The sequence below is a fragment of the Pseudorasbora parva genome, chromosome 9 (assembly GCF_024679245.1).
Source record: "Pseudorasbora parva isolate DD20220531a chromosome 9, ASM2467924v1, whole genome shotgun sequence".
In the NCBI taxonomy this organism is placed as follows: domain Eukaryota; kingdom Metazoa; phylum Chordata; class Actinopteri; order Cypriniformes; family Gobionidae; genus Pseudorasbora; species Pseudorasbora parva.
Genome location: NC_090180.1, coordinates 33,337,106 through 33,347,198, shown reverse-complemented (window position 1 = coordinate 33,347,198; position 10,093 = coordinate 33,337,106).

Genomic DNA, 10,093 nt, shown 5'->3' with positions numbered 1-10,093 from the left:
ATGATCCAAGACACGCAGGACACCTGCAATGTCCATCCATGATATCCATTGCATTAGGGCGGGCACCTTAGCATATCCATGTTAAATCAAATACTCACCTTTAGTCAAAAGAGTCTTTAAATCCAGCACCCGTTGTGATGTGGTAAATGACAAAACAGCTAGCGGGTATATCCTGAAGAACTCTTAAAGGGTTAATTCAGCGATTAGCATATGGCTTTGTATCAGTAGAAACCCTGGAGTACATTCAAATGATTGTGCTTTCCCCCCTCATATCCCCCTGAGACAAGAGATTTATGCATTTTATTTCTGGAAAAATTCCTCCTATGACGCAAATTGACGATATTTTCATCATAGGAGGAATGTTTAGACAAAGGCTAAAGACTACAGCCAGCAGAGGGAGCCATTTCCGCATGTTTTGAACCTGCGCATGGGGGATGGGAGATTACACTCAGAGCTCAGCTCGCAAACTCTTTTTAAACTTCTCAAATTAATTTCTATGAAAGTTAAGCCTGCAAAGGCATGAACTGAAACGCGCCAGACTGAACTCGCGTTGTGAATGTATGTCGCGAGTGTAGTCGCAATTACTTCAGCTCTCATTGAGAGAGCTCATTCAGAGTCCTGCAGTTAGTGCTCAGTGCTGTGATACTCACACGTTCACACGACTCACTCATTATACGACTCACTCATTATATTGAACAGACACGTTCAGTTTTTAATTGTAGTGTCTTCAACTCAGTCACATTAGTCAATTAGGTGGCTTTGGGAATGGCCTCACAGGGCAGCGAAGCATTCTGGGAATTGTAGTCTTTCATCCCCATGAGACAAGAATACATTTTCTGTCTTTTCTCAGTCTAGAAAGCACCAAATTCAAAAATAATTTCACATTTCTACAACATTGATGACCCAGTTTAAATACAGATTCATCTTCCCTTTAATCTTAATGCACAAAATAATTAATAGATCCAGTTCAATCGAGCGATTAGTAAAGTAAGAATAAGGCTGAGCGATTTTATCGATTCTGCAACATAAATTGATATTTTTATATTTTTCCTGCAAGAAAGTATTGTTTTTTTTAGCCGCGAGAATCGATACATAGACTAAGTCCCATTCAAATCTGCAGTGTTTACCCCATAGGGTTAAAATCATGTTTTATTCCAAACTTCATATTACTTTATACTTCATAAGTCAAGTGTTTTACATAACCTTCTGTGATCTCATGTGACTTTGGGTCAAAAATCGGACAGAAAATACACAATGATAAAAGCTATGTTGATAGCATTGCATTATAGGCCTAATCTATTATAAAACACCCAACATGGCATAAAGAACAGACAAACCATATTGTCGCGATTGTGTGTTTATTGTAGTGATGTTACGTTCGTGAACGAATCGTTCTTTTTGAACGAATCTTTTAGGTGAACGAATCGTTCTTGTTCACCTTTTGACTCATGTTTCTCATTCACTGAAATTCCTCCCTCCACCGCAGCGTGGCACTATTAGCAGTGAGCGCATGCGCAGTGCTGTCGACTGTTTCATTCTGTCAAAGAATGACAAAACCTCAAGCCAATAGCTTACGAGTATGAGATGTGACGGAGCATGTGATTTGTTGAATTGAGTGAACGAATAAGCCCTTTACTGACTGAGAGGCTTTAAGTCTGACTCTGAACGAGAAATCTCATTCGTGAACGAATTGGTACATGTCGTTCGTTCGTGAACGAAATGAACCAGTTGGATACTGATAGCGAACAGCTCGGCTCGTGTAGGTGACATATTTGGCAGCAAAGAAAGAAATGTACACTTTACCACTGTAATGAAAACAGTGTAATAATGCAGGTTGATGGTTAAATGATTATTACAGAGTAAAGTGAAGAGTGTTTTTATGTTTTGAAACCGTTTTCTTCATTACGTTTGAGTCATGTCATGCACTTCTCTAAAAACTGTAAAACAAATAAAAAATGTGACAGTAGCCTATGGTTAAAAACATAGATATGTATACGTATGCATACTGAACAAGAGAGAGATCTCGTTCGTGAACAAACTGGTACTTCTCGTTCGTGAACGAAAATGAACCAGCTCTGAACGAGAGAGAGAGAGATCTCGTTCGTGAACGAACTGGCAGGATACCTCATTCATTTAGCATGCGTGTCAGTCTCGTTCAGCAGAAAGCGGATGCAAAGCACAGTTATAGGCAAACCTCATGTTTATAACCACGGGTGCACATAACTGGTCCGCAGGTACGCATGCGCAACAAAAATCACAAATGCATAGGCCCACGTGTGTTACTACGCGCCTTTGCGTACTTAACCGATTCTTATCTAATCGTACAACCGTACAGTCAGAGATGTCCAAAAAGCAACAGACATTAAGCAGCTTTTTTGGCGTTTCACCACCTTCAAAGAAACGCCAACAGGAGCCCGAGCCGAAGAAAAGACTTTTTTCGGAAAAGTGGCTTCAAGATGTGCAGTGGCTTGAAGTTAATGATGAGCGCACTGAAATGTGGTGCAAAATTTGCCGCTCAAATCCACATCTAGCAGACAAAACAGGTGCGTTTTATAAGGGCTCAAAGAATTTCAATCATCCTTTATTTGAAAAACATGAAAAGAGCAAGGAACACACGAATGTCGCGCAAGCCATTGCGAATAAACAAGCTAGCCGAGAAGAAATGTCTAGTCGCCCACTTGCCAAATGGCGAGACAAGCTGAATGAAGAACAGCGGCAAGCTCTCTTTAATATTTTTCTCCTCGCCTTCCATAAAGCTAAACACGCACGTCCCATGTCTTCATATTCTGAGGATATTCCTTTACTGAAGTGGCTAGGAGTAAATGTCAGAGGTGCATATCATTCACGTGAAAGGGGGCACACGGATCATGCAGAGTATCGCTCGCGCCACCACCGGGGAGTTGCGAGTCAAGTTACAGTCTGCTGAATTTTGGGGGCTGCTTTTTGATGGATCTGAGGACATCACAAAAACTGAGCAGGAAATTGTTTACATTGTGTCTGTGTCCAGCAACGGAGAGTTTACTTCGGACTTTATTGGACTGATTGAATTGGGTGCTGACAGAACCGCGCAGGCCATAACAGACGGACTTGTGAGACTTTTCCAGGACACAGGCTTAGATGACTGGACAACAAAGTTGGTCGCTGTGTGCACAGACGGGGCTGCTGTCAACGTCGGTATGTACAACGGCGTTGTTCCAGAACTCCGGCAACTCGTTGGGGTTGGACACTCCCTTGTGCACATTTTGTGCACCGCACACACACTGGAGAATTGCGCAAAATCAGCTGAAAGCAACGTTCCTTACTGCGAGACATTAATCGCTCTGTGGTCAAGCTGCTGCAGTTTTATTTACAAAAAGGTGGAGCAAAAAAACTGCTGCACTGAAGAAGCTCTGTGAAGAAAACGGGATCTCCTTTGTGAAACTGGGTAAGTTTCATAATATCAGATGGTCTGCATGGAGGCATGAAACACTGTTAAAAATATCAAGACTATTGCCAGCTATTAAAACGCTACTGGCTACGAGTGATAACAGTGATTTGCAGCATATATGCACAGAGCGTTTTCAGTGCTTTCTGTCAAACATGCTGGACATTGGCAACATTTTGAAGACCACATCCACTAGGTTTCAGAAGGAAAAGCTGACCATTGGAGAATGTAAGGATGAACTAATGGTGGCATTGCTTGATGGTGAAGGCCACAGGGCACACACTGTTTCGAATGCTGATGCTGACAGAGACAAGATAAACTTACTCAGGGTTAATTGAAGAGTTCGAAATCAGATATGACTCCCTCAAGTCATGTGATCATTTCTTAGCATTTGATCCTTCAACGTGGCCTCAGGAAATGCAAGACCTCCACAGTTTTGGAAACACAACAGTTTGCAGCATTCTTAAGAAATATGAGGCCACCTTGCAACTTGACAAAGACACCACTGTGACAGAATGGATGCGCTTAAAGCAGGCAGGAAAACGCCTGGGAGCCTCTTCTGTGCATGACTTGGTCCAAATTGTAAATACAAGTAACCCAGATGCTTACTCCAACATCAACAAGGTGGTTAAGCTGTCTCTTACACTGCCTTTAAGCAGTGCAGCTTGTGAGAGGGGATTTTCACATCTCAACATAATAAAAACCAAGTACCGATCTCGTCTGTCATATGCTCGTCTCTCAGCCCTGATGCACATTCACCTGTCAAAGCAGACCACACAGACATTTGACCCAAAGCCAGCTGTTGACTTGTGGATGGAGACAGCTAATCGGAGGCTCAACCAAGGACAGGGAGGTGCATTTGCAGCATCTTCATCTACCATGCAGGAAGCTGAAGCAGAGGACAGTGAAGCAGGCGACAGTGAAGAGGACAGTGGTGGCGACACGGAGGAGGACAGTGAGGAAGACTGCACTTATTAACTCAACGCTACATATGTGAGTACCAAACACCATCTCCTGGTACTCACCTGAGTAACTCACTGAAAAAGTTATGTGCACCCCCATGTTTACCATAATCCCAGATATATGAATGTCTAAATGTCTGACCAAACAATTAAATGTTAATCATGCAAGAAAACATGCTTTGGTCATCTAAACCACTTATTTAGACATATTTTATTTAATGAGTAGATTATGCACATTTTAATAAAGCCAAATCAGTTTTTTGTAAGTAAATACGTTCGTTGACTTAAGACATTACACATAAAACACTCTTTCTCGTCACCTGCTGTCATAATTACCGGTAATGTAATATTTAACTGAACGAATCAATGAATGAATCTGAACGAATCATTTTGGTGAACGAACTGAAAATGAAAGACTCTCTCAAAAGAATCAAAATTTCCACCACTAGTTTATTGTCTTCAAACGTGTCTATCTGCATGTTAGCGATCTCTGGAAGCTGTTTCTTTATGTGAGGGAGTTCAATGGCACATGTGCTGCGTTCCACTCCACTTTAAGACACGCACTTGCAAACTTCCCTAAGCACTTCCCCTTGGGGGAATCCCTGCCGCCATTTTTAAGTGTGTTCCACTTCGTGAAGTGGACAAGGGAAGTTTGTATGGACAGACCCTTGCTCCCTCGATTTTGACCGAGTGAGCGAGTCTACTTCATATGTACACTTCAGGCAGCTTCATATACCACAATGCAACGCGATTGTGACGTCACCACATATCACGTTTAATTTACCCCACCACAAACAACTATAACTATTTTTAAAAACATTTAAAACAACCCAAACACATCCATATACATATAGAATGCTGCATTAAACAGTTTCGTAGAGGTAAAAAATAAATAATATATCAACTCCATAGTGGATTCCAAGTGATCAAGGGCTTAGGGCGTTCCAGTTCAGTCCATTTGAAAAGTTTCCGCCAGTAGTGGGCACTCATGCAACGTAGGCATGACGCACATCCGAGTGAACGAGACGGAGGGAAGTTTGCGAGTGAAGGGCATGATAAAAACGAACTGGAACGCAGCACCGGTTTGTCACTTCTTCTTCATTAGTTCCATATATGGACTGAATGTGCACTAGCACAGGTCATTGGCGCCCTCAGGCTGCCAGTATGAATTGAAAACACACACACACACACAGCACATCAGAGTATACAGCGCTCATAATTATACACTTTATTTAATTAATAATTTGTTACATTTATATAGCGCTTTTCAAGGCACTCAAAGCACTTTATAAAAAAGGGGGGAATCTCCTCAGCCACCACCAATGTGCAGCATACACCTGGATGATGCGACGGCAGCCATATTGCGCCAGAACGCTCACCACACACCAGCTTATGGTGGAGAGGAGACAGAGTGATGAAGCCAATCAGGATAGGGGGAAGATTAGGAGGCCATGATGGACAGGGGCCACTGGGCAAATTTGGCCAGGATGCCGGGGTTACACCCCTACTCTTTAACGAAGGACATCCTGGGATTTTTAACGACCACAGAGAGTCAGGACCTCGGTTTAACGTCTCATCCGAAGGTGTGCAGTGCTCTTTGACAGTATAGTGTCCCCATCACTATACTGGGGTGTTAGGACCCACACAGACCACAGGGTGAGCGCCCCCTGCTGGCCTCACTAACACCTCTACCAGCAGCTACCTGGTTTTCCCAGTTGGTCTCCCATCTAGGTACTGACCAGGCTCAGCCCTGCTTAGCTTCAGTGGGAAACCAATCTTGGGCTACAGGGTGATATGGCTGCTGGTATTGAATTCATTCAACTAAAAACTAAAAACAACAATTTACTTTTCAAAGGATTGTAAGCTACATTAAACTCATTTTCTCAACACATCTTTGATTCATTTTATCCAGTATTTGCAAGCTGTAGGCTCTCTGTCCAGTCAGAGACATATATTGTGTAACTGTTGTTTTTAGTTTTTAGTTGAATTAATTCAATCCAAGTAAATTGAACACTCAAAAGGTGTCACCAAAATAACCCTGTCCCCTTTAATTCCTTCATAAAATGATGTAAGTATCGAATTATATTGAATCGTATCGTTGGCTGAATATCGTGTATCGTATCGTATCGTGAGATTAGTGTATCGCTACAGCCCTAGTGAGAACGAGAAAAGAGATTGAGATGATGATGGGGGGTATAGCTATCTGTGTACACTCATTAGAACCCACTTTTTTCAGTCTATTTTCAGTGGGACATTATGTGCCTGAATTTTAAAGAACTCTATTCCAAAAAGGTTCTATATTAGGAGAAATGTCTTAAATGATTGCATAAAAGTTTGTTATTTAAGTGGTTATTTAAAAAAATTAGGTAACACTTTAGATTAGATTTATGGTCCGTTATTAATAGATAACTATTCAGGAAGTAATGCAGGACTAATAGCACTACATTTACACTTCAGCTAGTAACTAACATAGAAACAAGCTGAACTAATCAGTAAGTAACATCAAATTTAGGAGATAGTTCCTTATTAAGTAATCAATAATTAATGACTGAGATTGAGAACTGACCAATTATCACATTATTGTGTGTCTGTGAGGTAATTAATCATATTCTTTACTCTGAATAAAGTCATAAAACATTGCTAATTACTTAAGTGTCACATAGTCATTATGCAGGAGCTTCAAGTGACCTGGACCATGATTTTAAAGTGGAAAATATGTTTTTTCATTTTAAATAATGGTTCAGATCACCAGTAGTCCTTGAAGAGTGTTTGGGTACTTGAGTAATTAGTAATTAATTTTATTACTTTATTCAGAGTAACAAAGGACCATTTTTAAGAACTACTAGTGATCTAACAATATTTTCCATTAATTATTCTAAAGTGTTACCAAAAAATCTACACATGAAGTATGTTTACAAGCTGCTTAATTCATCAAATTTAATTAAAAAAAATACAAAAAAAATGTATTAAACTAAATCTATAAAATGATCCAATGACGGAAGCCCTAAACAACTGGCGGAACCCTTGAAGGTTCCATATAGAACCTTTATCACTGTAAATTCCATCATATTTTTATGATGTATCTGTTGACAATACATCACTCTCTTGTGTAAGGTATTTTCTATATTAGTGGTTCTTGATATTGAGGATACACAATGCTGTCTATTAACAGCAGAAACAGACTCCAGCCTCATCTGAATAACCCCTGATCACCTGCAGTGAAGCTCTTCAGCTCACGAGCGAAACGTGTGTGTGCGTGAGTGAGTGAGTGAGTGAGTGAGTGAGTGAAGCTGTGCTGTCTGTGTGAACAGAGAGACAGACAGTGTTTGCAATTAGCAGGGATTTAACGGAGATTAACTCACTGCAATCTGACAAACCAAGAGCAGAACTGCCATATACACACTTACACACACACACACGCGCACACACATGCATGCACACAAGTGCATTAGTTCTAAACAATTTTGAAACAATACAGTCGAGATCATGTTCGGATTTATTACAGTTCATCACTTGAGGTTTGATGGCAGATTGAGTCACAGCGAAGCCGGACACAGACTGAGTCTATTAGTCATGGAAAAGGGTTCTCAACTAACATTTTTCATCACAGCTTTTATTAACGAAATTAAGAATAGTGCCTGGTGTGTTTTATAAGTAGTGGTCTTATGGTAAAGATGTATAAATGAGATCAGGTGTGTAAGAGACACTTAGATGGTTGGATATTAAGTTCGCAGAACAGTGGGAAACATTCGACAAGTCACGTGTGTCACTGGCCGATATCAGTGGAGCTGTGAGTGCTCAGGATCACAGTGTGGGATGTTCAGAGAAACTGAAATACATCCCTCTTTCTTCTGTGGCCTGATACAGACGGGGAGGAGGCGTGATACGGAGGCAGAGACAAAAAAAAAGTGTGTGAAATCAGCCAGCGCACCGAATCTCTGAGAGACAGGCGGATTGATGTCTGCTATAAATACCAGCACCTACATAAGCTCTACTCTAACAGCAAAGCTAGTGTGACAGACGCTCAGATCTGAGCTGCTAATATACAGCATCAACAGCAACAAGAGGACTCACACTTCACCCCAAAGCCAAAAACCATCATCGATGAATTAAGAAAACCAAGCATGATTTAGTACTGTTAGTTTGTTTTGCAATGGTGACACTGGGCCCTATCATACGCGTGACGCAAGTGTTTTTTTTCTAGATTCAGCCCGACACAATTATCATTTTCACTCCATCGCCATGTTGTTTAAACAAAAAATGCATTGGCGCCCATCTGTTCTTCCATGGGCGTGCTGGTCTGAAAACCAGGTGTGTTGAGGCGCATTGTTGTCGTGTTGCTGTGCCATTGACTAGCAACATTTTTTGGGGGGGTTATTTAAAGGGCGCATTAGTAATATGCACCTATACATGGGTGCACAACGTGTGTACACTCTGCTTATTACACACACAGGGATGCGCATGCCAAATATTAAACATAAGGATTTCTCTCTGGAGAAGCGTTTAGTTGAGAGCAACTGGATTTTAAAGGCAATAGGAGATGAGACTCTGATTGGTTCATTGCATGTTACGCCCAAAACACACCCGTGACTCATTAAAGCAATAATTTACTTTCCAATATTTACTTTTGTCTTGTTGATTTGCCTGTTGCGTTGTCGTCTTAATTCTCTTTTCCGCTTCCTTGGCGACTCTGATACATATCCCACAATGTTACTAGGTCCCCGACCCGGGTCGAATTCGGTAATCAATTCCGGGACGTGGTTGCTTTCACACAGAAGGCGACCCGGCAATGTTCCGGGAATATTGCGGGTCCGACGTGCAGTGTGAAAGGGGCTTAAGAGTGATCCTCCGTCATCATATAGCAGCCTCAAGCAATCCTCCTCTTCACATTCGACACAGTGCCATCGAGTGTTAAAACGCAAAAAGCGAAGCTTGAATTTACGGGTATGTCCCTCTTTGGCAAATGTACTTTCAAGATGGAGGAGCAACATGGCGACCGCCATCCGAACCCTCACCCGTATGTATTTTCAATGGTATATTATAAAATCACGAGAATGCATTATTACTTGAAAGAAGTAAATATACATTAATGAGCACATATATTTTTGAAAGAACTAAGTGTTTTTAGCTAAGAATAAACTAAAAAAGTTACACAGTGTAGCTTTAAGAGAATAGGTACATCCCTTCTGGACCATGCGCCGATCGCTTTTTCCGTCGTTAAACTAGCAAAAGTGGATTCGGACGCACTCTAAGTGCACCTGCGCTGTGCGCTTCAGACCATGTGCTCAGATCGTTAAAATAGGGCCCTGTGTGTCCACAGTCAGGTCATATGACAATAACTACATATATCCGTAGTTCATTAAAGGGTTAGTTCACCCAAAAATGAATTTTCTTTCATTAATGACTCACCCCAATGTCGTTCCACACCCGTAAGACCTCTGTTCATCCTCGGAATTTAGTCAGGCTTTCTGTCCTTTGAATGTAGGTGTATGCCCACTTGCTGTTCACGTCCAGAAGGTAATGAAAACATCATCAAAGTAGTCCATATGTGACATCAGTTGGTTAGTTAGACTCTTTTGAAGCGTTGACAATACATTTTGGTCCAAAAATAACAAAAAATACGCCTTTATTCAGCGTTGTCTTCTCTTCCATGTTTGTTTTCAAACCTCAAGTAAAGAATCAAATGGTCACGAATCAGCAGATTGAT